This window comes from Lepus europaeus, chromosome 10 (assembly GCF_033115175.1).
Source record: "Lepus europaeus isolate LE1 chromosome 10, mLepTim1.pri, whole genome shotgun sequence".
NCBI classification, from domain to species: Eukaryota; Metazoa; Chordata; class Mammalia; order Lagomorpha; family Leporidae; genus Lepus; species Lepus europaeus.
Window position 1 is genome coordinate 119614784 of NC_084836.1, and position 15242 is coordinate 119630025.

The window sequence follows — 15242 nt, forward strand, 5'->3', positions numbered from 1 at the left end:
TCCACACAAAATCTTCAAACACGGGTTTTCTCATACTCAGAAAGTCTCTTGACTCAGACTCACTGGATGTTAAGTGCTAAACAGCCACATGGTCTAGTACCCAGCACAGGGGGTCAGCACAGGCCTAAAGAACTCTGGGCCATCGTTCCTGCAAGAACGCCGTGGAGCGTGGGAGACCTGGAAGAAGCTGTTGGCTCCTGGCTTTGGATCTGCGCAGCTCCGGCCATTGTGGCCATCTGGGGAGTGAACCAGAGGATGGGAGACCTCTCTCTCTGTCTTGAACTCTCTCTCTGTAACCCTTTCAAATAAATAAAGTAATTCTTAAAAAAAAAAAAAAAAAAAAAAAAAACTTCATGGAGAATCACAATATAACTAGAGAAGCAGTAATAGTAACAACAGCTAGCACTGATAGGGCCCTCATTGTGCACTCTATTCTAAGCACTGCACAGGTGACAGCTCATTTACTCTTCGTAGTATGGCTGCCCTCACATCGTTAACCAATGAAACACAGGAAATGTTGGTACTGGTCCAAGGCCACAGTAGGGCCTAAATCTCAAAACACACTAGAGGATAGAAGATAAATGCCTAATTAAAAAGAAGGGAGGAGTCAATGAGTGTCATTTTATTTTAAAGTTAAGACATGTAGAATTAAAATACACTATAAAGAAACAAAAGTAATATTGAAATATTTCCAAAATGTCAGAAGGGAAACATCTGGGAAAATATTGATACCAGAGTAGAGGACAGCAAAGAAAAAGAAACACTGAATGTACACTAACGGCAAAAATAAGAGCAAGTCCTCAATCATAATAGAAATCACATATTCATGGTAAAGACTCATGAATAAAAAATAAAAATATATTACACTAAAAATATATACTAAGGTAAATTATCTCAAAATATTTTAAATAAAAGAATGAGAAACAATGTAACAAGGAAATGAAAAAACTGAGATAGTATCAAGCTTGATATTACTGACTGCATTATAAAGAAATAATACATTAAACAAAGGAATGCCCATTCATAACAATGTTTCAAAACATAAATAAACTATGAAAACTATATTAAGTGGCTTTAAAATGTGTAAAGCAGTGTTGTCCAAACTTTTGTAATTCATATACTAATTTCATGAGTTTTTGGTTATATCTTCATAAAATTTAGATTGTAATTGTCTTAGTATAATCTCTTTGAATTGAATTATTTCATAGTAAAAACGTTTTTAAAGAGCAATGGATCACTATCAAAAGCACACAGTCGTTATTACTAAAAAGAGAAAAGATCCTCTAAATAACCACTCCCAAAATGAATAAATTTTCCTAGATACTAGTATCACTAAGGATCTCAGCAGAAAACAGACAAAAGGAGTTTTGAAAATGGATTACTTCATAGCCAGTGCTGTGCTACAGTGGGTAAAGCTGCTGCCTGCAGTGCCAGGATCCCATATGGGCACCAGTTTGAGTCCGGGCTGCTCCACTTTCGGTCCAACTCTCTGCTATGGCCTGGGAAAGCAGTAGATGATGGCCCAAGTGCTTGGGCCCCTGTACCCGCATGGGAAACTGAAGAAGCTCCTGGATCCTGGCTTCGGGGTTAGCACAGCTCTGGCCTTTGTGGCCATCTGGGGAGTGAACCAGCGAATGGAAGACCCCTCTCTCTCTCTGCCTCTGCCTCTCTGTAGCTCTTTCAAGTAAACAAATAAAATCTTTAAAAAAAGAAAGTAAAGAAAATGGATTACTTGTGAAGGTGCAAGCTGGTGGGGAAACAGAGAAACAGAATGAATAGTGCAGGACGCTAGGGAAAACAGCAGCTGGGCTGTAGCAACCTGTGAGTAGAGGGACCAGTGAAAGGGGTGGTGAGTGCACATGTACGGCACAGTAGTGTGTGGAGGGCCTTCTGGTAAAAGCTGTGGTGTTTGGAGAAGGAATGCGACCATCTCAAAGTGAACCCAGAGAAGGAGCCACAATCCTCCAGCACAATTCTCCAGCCTTTTGCCATCGCCCTGTTGGTAGTCTCCAACAGAAAACCAGAAGACAACAAGGTCTGGTTTTTCAGGATGTACTGGTTCAACCTCTCAGGGCAGGGAGCAGGAGGAGGAGGGAGAACCGTGGCGAGAGTAAGGGCAGGAGCAAACAGAGGGTTTTCAGAACAGCTCCATCATCCATCCAATAATCTTGCCCCATCTTGCTATTCTCATTGTCATATGGGATTGGCAGCATTAGCAACAAAATAAAAATATACTAACACCACTAAGGTGAGGCATTCTTCTATCACTAAGAAGGTTTGAAGATAAATGAAAAATGAAGAACTTTCTTTCAGTGTTACCTTTCATCCTATGCATATATACCATTTAAATCATCTTTTTTTTAAAAAAAGGCAGAGGTACAGAGAAAGAAGGGGAGAGGGAGAGGGAGAGGGAGAGGGAGAGGGAGAGGGAGAGGGAGAGGGAGAGGGAGAGGGAGAGGGAGAGGGAGAGGGAGAGAGACAAATCATCCATCTGCTGGTTCACTCCCCAGATGCCTGTGCCAGGCCGAAGCCAGGAGCTTCATCTGCATCTCCCACCTGAGTGCAGGAGCCCAAGCACTTGGGCCATCCTCCATGGATTTCTCAGGCGATAGCAGAGAGCTGGATCAGAAGTATAGCATCTGGAACTCAAACCTGTACCCATATGGGATGCTGGCACCACAATGCCGGCCCCATTTAAACTATCTTAAATCATTAGCCATAGGGATCCCACTGAAATAAGTAACAAAATTTTCTGAATACGGTTAAGAACACAAAAATCATCTAAACATGCTGTAACTGGAGTATAAGATCCAGGCAAGAGGGCGGCAGAGAAACAGGAAGAGAACCTGAAACAGGTTCCTCACTTGAGTTTATTTTTCAGAGAATGTTCCAGAAAGGCTGATCTGCAATATTGTACTGGAGGTGTTGAACATGCAGGGTATGGATATGCGTATTACGTAAGCAGACACCCTCTTAAAGCTTTGCCATAAGAGCCCTGCAAACTGCCTCTCAGGCCGGCAGGTTTCTTAGGTGAGCACACACTTGACCCACTGTCTCCTTGACTTGCTATAAGTATATAAAGCTTTCCTTTGAGCAACTCCTACTTGGGGCTGACTGGTGTCCCAAGCGAATGCCGCTAATGAAATCGGCTACCCCTATGGGACAGACTCTAGCCTAAACTTGGGGTGATAGGGAACTCGTAGTGCTTTCATTGGTGGCACCAGCTCCTGCAGGGCTCACTTGCCCTTGGGGGAGTGGTTTCTTCACCCCATTGGCACAGGGGTTTTTGCTTGCTGCCTGGTCTCCCCGAGATGCTGACCCAGAAACACAAGGGCTGAAGTGGCCTTGTAGACCCCTTTCCATCCAGCGTCCCATAGAACCCAGGGCACAGTTTAGGATTTCTGCCATCGTAGGGTCCCAAGAGTTATTTTAAGGGAAAGCCAGGATGGGGAACGTACTACCAGGAAAGGATCAGGAACGAGAAAGGGACAGCTTTCTCCAGGACACCACAAGCCTCAGGCTTTGCTCTGGGAGGTTAAAGGTCACAAGGGGAGTGGTCAAAGACATCACTGAGCCTGGTTTTTCAATCACACAACCCTGTCCTTTCCCACTTCACAGGTGTGGAAACATTTTATGCAGTTGTAAAGGTTTCTACAGGAAGCTGGTAGAAAACAATAGGGAATTTCATGTTTTCAAGCTGATAAAAATGTGATGTGTCAGTCCATTTCTACACTGATTTTCAGTATTGGACCTGGAGTTTTGTTCTTTGTGCATTCCCTAATGGTTTGGGAGCCTTGCCAGTTTCCATGCCTACCCAGTTGGACAGAACCTTTCTTTCTCCATCATGTACACTGGAGCACCATGGCTGGGCTTTGGCAAACTTCCTCTGTAGGGTACCGGCCTCATCTCAATGGGATGTGCAGGTTTCTGTTCTCTCAAAATCTGATTCTTTGTATGTCCCAGGATAAAGAGGAAAACTAAAGAAGAAACAAAGTCTAGTTCTGAAATTCCCTTAATGAGAAAAAAAAGAACAACTTGAAAGAGGATCTCTTCAGGCCTGGAAGAGTAAGGAGAAGGGTGGCAGTGTCTCCTGCAGCACCAACCCCTGAGCTGAACCGTCAGCTCCTGGTGCTGAGAATCTACACTGCTCCACCCTGTTCCACTGATCTGCAGCTCACTTCCACCTGCAGGAAACAATTGGCTGGCACCCTTTCCTGATGGTACAGGACTAGCTACAAGCCTGGAGGAGGTGTTTTCCTGCTGTCAGTTTCTAGATGGAGCAGAAAGGCTGATAGATGTGCACGTGCCATTCATCACTGCTGACACGTACTAGGCATGCATGAAAGGCCTGAGCCAAGCTGGAAGGACCCCCCTGTCCCTGAGAAAGCTGTTTCCAATGCACAGCTGCACCTGGCTAGGTTTTCAAACCCCAGTGACCAGGCATCTGACAGCAGAGGAAAAGCCATCAGTGCAAGCAAAGGCCAAGGAGGAAGCTGACAAGCATCTTCCAATCAACCTGATAACCACGAGTTGCACTGCCTGAGCAATCAGTCCCCATGCAATGAAAGACCCAAAGAGACTGGAGCATCAGAGGAATATGCTGATAAAAGGCAGAGAAACACAGCAGAAACCAGGAGAAAACCCTCTGCCTTCCCAGAAATGCTCAGAGAGTGTTTCCAGCAGCATACTTGGAACCAGGAAGCCCAGGAATGTCAGGTAACACTGACTGCCTACTTCACATCTCAGAATGCTCTGAGCATCCATAAAAAAGTCCAGCGTTTGGCTATTGGTCCTGAGATTGCCTTTAAGGTTTCCATCAACCAAGACATGGCAGAAGACAAGAAAGACAACAGAGAGATGTAAAGGCAGGTGACCGTATTTACCACTGTTCTCCAGTATGCTCCAGGTAACTCAGGAAGATGAAGGAAACCTCCACGGGTAAATAACCCTAGCCCCGAATATGAGACGAATGAAAGGCCACCAGTAAAGTTAGGACCTAGCCACTGTTCATTCTGCAAGCAGGAAATGGGATTGTCCAAGTCACCTCCAGAGGGGGAAATCTCAGGGTACAACTGATTCCTTTCAGCTCCCCTGGACAAAACAGTGATGGAGCCAGGGGAATCCAAAACTGGCTTATGATAAATTCCAGTTCTGCAAGAAGCCTCAGGTTGCTCTAGGAATAAAAGGTGGGGCAGGGGCAGGTTGAGTTTTTGCAGCACAACATACCAGTAACCCCACTCAGCAGGAAGTAGCTACAGAAGAACGTCCTTCCTCCGTCTCCCCTCAAGCATGAGAGCGCGGCAGGCATTGTGGAGTAGTGGGTTAAGGTGCCACCTGGGATGCCCATCTCCCATACCAGTTCACATCCTGGCTACTCCACTTTTGATCCAGCTTCCTGCTAATGCATCCTGGAAGGAGGCAGTTGAGGGCTCAAGTGCCTAGGTCCCTGCCACCCATGGGAGAGACCAGGCTGCTCGCTTCAGCCTGGCCTGGTCCTGGCTGTTGCAGCCTTTGGGCAATAATTGGGAGATTCACATCCATTCATGCTTTTGCCACATGCTGGACATTCCCCTCACTCTTGGTGTACACCTGCTTCTCCTGGAGGCAAGTCCTCTGGAGAACTGCGCCTTTCCTCTGAGGTCTCCTTGCACATCACAAGTAAAGAAATCTCTCATTGAGCCACAGCCACTCGAGTGGGATAACCTGGTGGTACCTTAAGCAAACAGGCCCCTTCCATCCACTAACAGTACTAGTTATTGGAAATATCATTACAACACTTAATCCTTCATAAATCACAAAAATGTAAGACAAAAATTAAACACATAACACCTTGGGCAGGTACTATGGCACAGTAGGTTAAGTGCTGCCTGGGATGCCTACATCCCATACTGGAGTACCTAGAATCAAGTCTTGCCTCCACATGTGATCCAGCTTCCTGCTAATACACACACACCCTGGGAGGTAACAGATGAAGATTCAAGTACTCACCTCCCTGCTATCCAGATGGGGACCCTGATGGAGTTCCCAGCTCCTGGCTTCAGCCTGTCCAATCACAGCTACTGCAGGCATCTGGGGAGTGACCAGCAGAAAAAGAAAAGATTTCTCTCTACTTTCCTCTCTGCTTTCAAGTACATTTTAAAAAAATAAACTGGTGGGGGCCGGCGCCGTGGCTCACTTGGTTAATCCTCTGCCTGCAGCGCCAGCATCCCATATGGACGCTGGGTTCTAGTCCCGGTTGCTCCTCTTCCAGTCCAGCTCTCTGCTGTGGCCCGGGTGGGCAGTGGAGGATGGCCCAAGTTCTTGGGCCCCTGTACCCACATGGGAGTCCAGAAAGAAGCACTTGGCTCCTGGCTTCGTATTGGCGCAGCACCAGCCATAGCGGCCATTTGGGGAGTGAACCAACAGAAGCAAGACCTTTCTCTGTCTCTCTTTCTCACTTTCTAACTCTGTCAAAATTAAAAAAATAAATAAATAAACTGGTAAAATGGAAATGTTAATTTAAATTCCATAAATGCAGAATATAAATCTTTTTGCAGACATATATGACATGCGACTTCTTCTTACATGTACTTGGGCTATTTACAAATATTGACCAAAAGTTAGACTCAAATTCAAAATTGAAAACAATAGCAATGACATGTTCAGATTCCCATCATTCTTGACAGCTATGCAGTAGAAATAGAGCAGAAACACACACACAGGAAGACACCCAAATCTCCCCACAAATGGAATTTGTCTAAATAACTCGTAGATCACAGAGAAAATCAGGAAAATAATTTTCAATTAGGTCATGAGGATACTGAAAAGTCCCCTAAAGCATGGTAAAAGATTACACAATTCGTCCACAGGAAATCACTATCACGAGCATTTACCTTTCCAAAAACAGAAAGAATGAAGATGGGTAAACATCATATCCAGCATAAAAATATTTGAAAAAGAACCAAGGAGCTAATGTAAGTAGAACAGAAGATTTAACAAACACAAAAAGCAGGAATTGATTTGCTGGAAAAGAAAAAAAGTACAATTGTTAAGGACGTGAAATAATTCAAAAGAAGAAAAATAGTCCACATATAAAAATATGTATGAATGTATGAGAAAATAGAAAATATAATTAACACATAAAATAATAGTCTTTGAATAAAAATAAATGACTTTACTAATAAAAATAATAGATTAAGGTAAAAACTTTTGGATATGAAAATGGAACTGATTAAAACAATTCTTTAAAGAATATTTGCTCAAGTCTATGCTAATGATTTTGAGAATGTGAATAATTATTTTCTTTAAATATAAAAGTACAATACTGCAAATTGACTCAACAGTAGAATACTAATACAGACCCAAAACCAAGGAAGAATTTGAGAAAGTTGTCAAAGATCTACCTCTCAATGAAGTTCCACACAATTTCATGCCTGAATTCATTCAAACCTTCAAAAAACAGATAATTCGTGAGCTTTTTAAATTGCCATACAGCATGAAGCTAGAATTAGCACTTCTTAATTCTTTTTACAAAATCACTGCAGCACAAGTCCCTAAGCTTGACAAGGATAGCACCAAAACCAGAACCTATAAGCCAAACCCATGAACACCGATTTGAAAGACAAGAAAATATCAGCAAATACAATGCAGAGTACACTTTAAAAAATAGCATGTTGGGTTTCAGGATAGAAAATCAAGAATAATATTAGAAATATATCATTTTAATTCATCATATAAATAGAAAAGAAAGTAGCAAAATGATGTGATTATTTAAAAAAAGGCCAAAAACTAATCTAATAGAATCACATGTGTTGTGGCCTATGTCATTTATTATAAAATGGGTATAGCTGCTAAAAATATGGTATATAGAAATAAAATTCTCAATTACTAACTGAATGCCTCATAATGATTTTTTGGGATATCAAAATCCTTCAGTCTTGACAGAAGAAAGTCACTGTCCCATGAACAGAAAATAGTAGCCTGAATAGAAATCTGTGGACTTCACAACTCCACATGCGTGTAAGCAAATGAGGTTCAACCAAGTATTAGCAAGGGGATTATGACCAATCACATAACCTGCCCACGTCTCAGAATTTTGTGCAAGTAATGTAAATCCAACATGCCAGGTCACTTTGAGGAGTGTAAATAAACGCCGAGTGCTCACTACACAATAGGTTCTTGACAAACGCTCCAGTCAATGTCACGTTGCTGGCTGTGGGTTAACAGCTTTGACAATTTGCAGGGCTCCCAGCTTACAAAAGATGCTTTTATTAAAAGATCTCTCCCTCTTCCATTATACGTATTCAGGGAGAAAGAGTAACAGATCAAAATTTGTTTCATTGTAAAGTAATTATTGCCACTTCGGAAAAATTTAGAAAAAATGAAAACATTCAATATAATGTTTCTTAAAATCCCCTTTTTCAGGCACCATTACATTTGACATACAAACTTTTTGACTGGGATCATACTTGGAATTTTATTTATTTATTTATTTTTTGACAGACAGAGTTAGAGAGAGAGAGAGAGAAAGGTCTTCCTTTTTCCGTTGGTTCACCCCCCAAGTGGCCGCTACAGCAGATCCGAAGCCAGGAGCCAGGTGCTTCCTCCTGGTCTCCCATGCAGGTGCAGGGCCCAAGCACCTGGGCCATCCTCCACTGCCTTCCCAGGCCACAGCAGAGAGCTGGACTGGAAGAGGAGCAACCAGGACAGAATCCGGTGCCCCGACCAGGACTAGAACCCGGGGTGCCAGCTCTGCAGGCAGAGGATTAGCCAAGTGAGCCGCGGCCCCAGCCTGGAATTTTACTTCCTAAGTACATTTAAAGTAGAATGTCTATGTCTTTACTTGAAAACTCTTTTACACGTAATTTTACAGCTCCCCATTCATTTTACAACACCAAAACTGGTTACGTCATTGAGCTGATCCAAAATCATACAGTATTTACTCCAGTCTGTCAATATTTATAAATCCAAGGCATTGGTCAAATAAGCGAATGGTTCAAGACATGTTGACTACACCCATCATAATCCTTCCCGTTATATCCACAGACCAATCAGCCAGCCACAGCTGTCTTAGTGGTAGCTCAGCCATAACTATCTTCAAATAAGGAAGACCATAGATACTAATAGATGGAACAGAATCCTGTAAGATACCATGGGGGAAAAAATCTTCATTATTTATCTATGTAATAAAAAGTAAAGTGGAAGTTGGATGGTTTTCCAGTCGGTTTGATTGTTGTAGACAACTGTATATTTGAGGCTCCTTAGCGGCAAATCTAAAGATTCACTGTCTCCCCTGGAAATTTGAATTAACTAGTTGAATTGTCCATGTTGATGAGATTAACCATGTAATTGCCAATATTTGAATTTCCACTGGGTTGATTAAATCCTCAAAATATTGATAATTCCTCCAAGCTTTTGATGTTGCCTATGGTTAAAGTTGGCCACAATTAAACACAAGATTACTGTCTAAAAGCCCATTATATTCCATGTTTAGCTGCCTAATTTCCTTCCATTAATATGTTCTTAGCACTGTTGCAAACTACTTTTTCCAAGCTAATTTAGGAAACATTTTACAAAGAACAGGTAATTTTAAAAGCATCATTCCAATGTTGGTCTTTCATTATTTCTTTAATAAACAACATAATTGGAAGGGATAAGATCACCTACAGATCAATCTCTAGGCATATTTGAAGCATTTTTCTGGGCCCAATCTCCTTATCTCAAGGGAAAACATTGTGAAATAGAAAAACTGTTAATTTTCTCTCCCTTGATTTCTGCCCCACATTCCTCTTCCCACTGAAAAAAAACATCATTTATCAGTTTATGTTCTGGAAAATCAGACATAATTACAGGAACCTTAACAAAAAGAAGAAGGAACCTGTCACATCCTATTTTTATCAGTGCTGTTTTGAAAGTTTTCGATGTTTTAGCTTCTTTTATGAGATGGCTTAGCACATGGGAGCTTTGCGATGAAGAATAAGACATGTGTATGCTGTCTGCGGTGTGCAGTGGGGTCATTTGGAGAATCCACCTCAATTAAATCTAATTACACTCCCTTTCAACTAGAGATGCATGAAGGAGGCCCGTGAAACTTTATTCTAATTGTAAGTCAATTACACTGTCAAAGTCCAGAAAAAGTCAACTGGATAGGACGAGGCATTCCTCATGCACACTTGGATACAAAAGAAGGACCAGGAGTAGATTGTTCTTTACATGTATATTTAAACATATGGTTGTATTGTCATACATATTCCAAAATTGTTCCTTTTATTAGACCACATTAGTGGGAATTTCAATTACTGGACTATGTATTGCCCTTCCTCTCTGCAAGGCACTTCAGGGTATTGGACCAATTTTATGAGATTAAATGAACAGGGTTTATGAAAATAGTCCACATGTTTATTGTGAAGGTATTATTATTATTACAAAGGCATATTTTTGATATCTATTGCACACTGTCCCTTTCCTCTTTTTCTTTTTTTAGGGGTCCATATGAGTAGGTTGTATTTGCTCCTAGCATGGAGAATAACTATGCCTGCTCAGAGAAATATGTTCAATTTTATTTCTAGATCTTGGGCCTTGTAGAACTAATCATGTTCCCTAATGTTTTCTTATTTTTAACTCTAAGAGAAGACTACTCCCCTTAATAAGTAAATGTAGAGAAAACTTACATGTGCTTTTTAAAAAATGTCTGTGATTACACGAGTTTTCCTTTACTCTGAGCTTGTAATTTGCATTAGTTTAGTGCATTCTATATTTTTGTAAGGCATAAAAAGATTTCCCTGCATGAAAATACTGGGAGTTATAAGCTCGGCAGCATGTACAGTCAAGCAACAAGGGCATAGGTCATCCCCACGCTGGGTAGGAAGGAAGAGGAGCCCCTTCCTGTAGAAATGACCACCCTCCGGTACAGCCACGTGTGGACACACAGAGAACTGGGACCAGTGTGGCCAGATCCTTCAAGGGCAGCCAGAACTCCATGCTAACTCCATGCTGCCTTTGAAGATACAAACTTAATATTAGTGAATAATTGCAGAAATTTATCATTTTCCTCAAATTAAAGCTATTCTTCTTTATTTTTGAGTTTATTAAAAGCACGGTAAATTAGAAATGTTTCATTTATTAAATCAGAGTGGAGACAACAGATATGATTTAGCTCACAGAGTCAATGGGGAGGGTGCAGGGCCTCCCTGGGAAAACATGCAGACACCAAGGATAGATTCAAGTAAAACATGATTACAGGAAAGGGCTGCCTGGATCTGTCCCCGCTGGACATTCACCCACCTGCTGCTGGGCTCTGCCGCACCATGACTGGGCAGCCTAGGTGCTGGAGACTTACCTGCCCCTGAGAAAGAAATGCAGCCTCATGTTCAAGAGCATTCAGGGGGCTAAGTTGAACAGCCAGGAATTGACGAGCACATGCAGACGAGTTTTCAGGATCCTCTGCGGGAGGATTTTCTAAACATGGGAAAGAACTCCCTTGCACGAGATGCAGGAGCAAGAGCACTAACGCCCCTGTATGCTCTGAAAGCAATGCTGATATATATATATATATTTTTTTTTGACAGGCAGAGTTATAGACAGTGAGAGAGAGAGACAGAGAGAAAGGTCTTCCTTCCATTGGTTCACCCCCCAAGTGGCCGCTATGGCCGGTGCGCTGCACAGTTCCAAAGCCAGGAGCCAGGTGCTTCTTCCTGGTCTCCCATGTGGGTGCAGGGCCCAAGCACCTGGGCCATCCTCCACTGCCTTCCTGGGCCACAGCAGAGAGCTGGACTGGAAGAGGAGCAACCTGGACAGAATCTTGCACCCGACCAGGACTAGAACCCCGGGGTGCCGGTGCTGCAGGCGGAGGATTAGCCTAGTGAGCCGTGGCGCCGGCCCTGATTAAGTTTTTAAAAATAATTTTCAAATGTTTGACACATAAAAACTGTACACATTTATGGGACAGCACATAATGTTTCAATACAGGCATATGTTGCCTCACGTCCAGTCAAGAGAAATCTCTCTCTCTCTCCTCAAACATTTATCATTTCTTTACGGGGAAAAGTCAAAGTCCTTTTTTAACTTTTCTGTAGCCACCCTACTTTGCAATCATTTCTTAAAATGACCAAAGGGAAAATAAATAACCTATTTTGTGGTAAGAAATACTTTTTCTTCTAAAACATCCAATTTACTGTGCTTTTAATAAAGAGGGAATAAGATCAGTTTTATCTTTGGGATTACTAGTTACTATCCATTAGTGTCAGAATTCTGTAATTTGAAAGTTACACAAGGTTATAAAATAACAATATTGTTTGGATGATAAAACCAAAATGTAATAATTTCTCTATGAGAGGTAAAAACCAAAACATCGAGATGATTAAGCAAACGCTTTACAGACACCCTTAGAGAGAACCAACCCTTCAGTCCCAGTGAGCCTCCAAGTGGTCTCAACAACCAGCGGCTCAGCCTTATTAAGTCAGAATCACGCGGGAAGGCCAGAAGGGCTTCGAGCACTACAGCCCAGGCCATCAAGCTAGGGGTTCTCATTGACCTGCCCAGGATGGGGCCCAACCTTCGTATTTGTTAAATGTGCTTGCAGGGTGTTTAAGGGTTGACATCCACTGTTCTGGTCCCAAACAGAAGGAACTGGTCCCTACATGAAGAAAGTGAGAGAGGGAGAGATACTGTTTTCTTGAGGGGGACACAATAATAACTTCTTAGAAAGCATCTATTCCACTGGCGTGAAATAAGAGCCATTTATTTCTGTGAAGGATGAGATGTAAATACAGATGATCATGGTGCTGCCACACGCCAATACAAAATACCAGCATCAGCTGTGAGCTCAGCAAGAGGTGCAGTGAGTCCCTGCCCAGGATGTCGTGAGTCCAAGCTCAATTCCCGGCATGAGTGCCAGACACCAGCTCGGCCTAGATTAAAACATCCTCTACAAAGGGGTCCATACTACCCCAGAAGCAGACTTCTGATCAACGCTATTTATCCACTGGAATAGTTGACACAAAAGAACACTTGGCTTTTCCAAATGGGGAGAAGCCAGGCAGGAAAGAATGAAAGCAACAGACCTCAAAATGGGGTCCTGGATGCCTGGCGGAAGTCCAGGAAGTCCTCTGGGCAGACAGTGTCAGACTCAAATTGATTAAGAGGACACCAAGCTGGCACTCCGCCCCCCACCGCCCCTAGAGAATCTGTGGAGTCATTTCCTTGGTGGGGAGAAATTCCCATATATTTTGGTGACCAGAAGTCAAAGAAACACTCTGTTTATAGTATACCAGAAAAAGCTGAGTTTGTTTTTTCCTATATAATAATATGTATTTAATTTATGTATGACCTTCAAAAAATTCAGGGAAACTGCATATTATAAAAATTTCATGTGGATCTTAACATTTTATGCCAAAATAAACTCTAATTCCATTTTCTATGAAATTCTTGAAGTACCCTCATATAATATAAATATTTATAGAACTATGTATGTCCACAAAGGTGAAACATAAAATCTTGAATAAAATGGTCCTCCCATTCCCTTTAGTATATATGTAAGGGAGAAAGAGAGAACAAGTTTTCTCAATAATTCTTGATGAAGCAATACCTGTAATTCATTATATTAGGTCTAGACCTCGAAGCACATTGTAACGCCCTGTGTGACAAAGTGGGGAGGGAGTCCCCCTAAAGCTCTTGTGCGCATACAAGCCTCCGGGCCACCTCAATTCAGAAGAGCACCTGCAAGGAAATCCACCTGCTTCCACGCAGAATACCATTTTCAACTATTCCACTAATAGTTAAAATAGTTATTTACACTTGTGTAGCCTGAAGGTAAATTTTTGAAAATGAGTGAAGTGAGTCGTCACTTTATGATAAAAATGACAGTAGTTGTCACCAATGATCAAAATTTGAATTTTAAAATAAAGATAGAAATTTTGAAAAACATGTATCTGCTGCCAACAGTCTGTCAACTCCTCAATCTGAAAAGACTTTTCTGAGGCCAGCATTGTGGTGCTGCGGGTTAAGCCTCTTCCTGGAACACCAGCATCCCATATGAGCATTGTTCGAGTCCTGCTCCCTGCTAGCGTGCCTGGGAAAGCTCTTGGGCTCATGGCTGAAATTCCACGTCCCCGGTTTTGACCTTGCCCAGCTCCAGCTCTAGATGCAGCAGCCGTCTGAGGAATGGACCAGCAGATGGAAGACTGATATCCTCTCTCTTTCTCCTCTGCACCCCCTCAATCTCTGTAACTGCATTTCAAATAAAAACAAATCATTTTAAAAAGTCTTCTGATACGAGAGTCATGGTAACATTAATGACATATTTTATATGCGTGTGCATAAATAAATGGATCAACATTTGGAAAACTGGGTTACATGCTAAGCCAATAGCTTCCCAATGACCAATACAAGATGCCCTGTGTGGGGAAGAGTCGCTGGCAGTAGAAGACAAACCAAGTGTGTTTTACCATGAAGCACAAACACATCAATATGGTTTCGGACTTCACCTTGCAACTAACGCTTAAGAAATTACCTCTAGTCATGTTCTGGTGCACTAGCAAATAAGAACACTCAAAATCACCTTAAAAGGTCTGCAAAGTTGTCTTCCCTGTTCCAACTATATTGTTTGTGTGAAGCCACATTTTGTTCACATACGTCAATCAAGCCATCATACTGAGACAGACTGAATGAAGAAATATATGGACATCTTGCTGCTGCCCACTAAACCAGATAATTACAAAGATACTTAAAAATATAAATCAATATCTCCTCCCTAGTTTTTTGTTTGAACAATAAATAAGGGGGCCAGCACTATGGCATAGTAGGCTAAGCCTCCATTTGAGGCACAAGCATCCCATATGGGTGCCAGTTTGTGTCCCAGCTGCTCCTCTTCCAATCCAGCTTTCTGCTGATGGCCTGGGATAGCAGCGGAGGATGGCCCAAGTGCTTGGGCCCCTGCACTCACATGGAAGACCTGGAAGAAGCTCCTGGCTCCTGGCTTCAGATTGGCCCAGCTTCTGCCGTTGCGGCCATCTGGTGGGTGAATCAATGATGAAACGCCATTCCCTCTCTCCCTCTCTCCTCTGTAACTCTACCTCTCAAATGAATAAGTAGAAAAGAACACAGGTATTTCATTTAAGAAGTATGCTGACATTTAACAGGTTTCAAATTAACATTTAAATATTTCTATGTCAATATCTATGACAATAACTATTGGTAGATACAATCCACATGAACAAAACCTTTTTAGTGTATTCAAGAGTTTGTAAGAGTGCCAAAGCATCCTC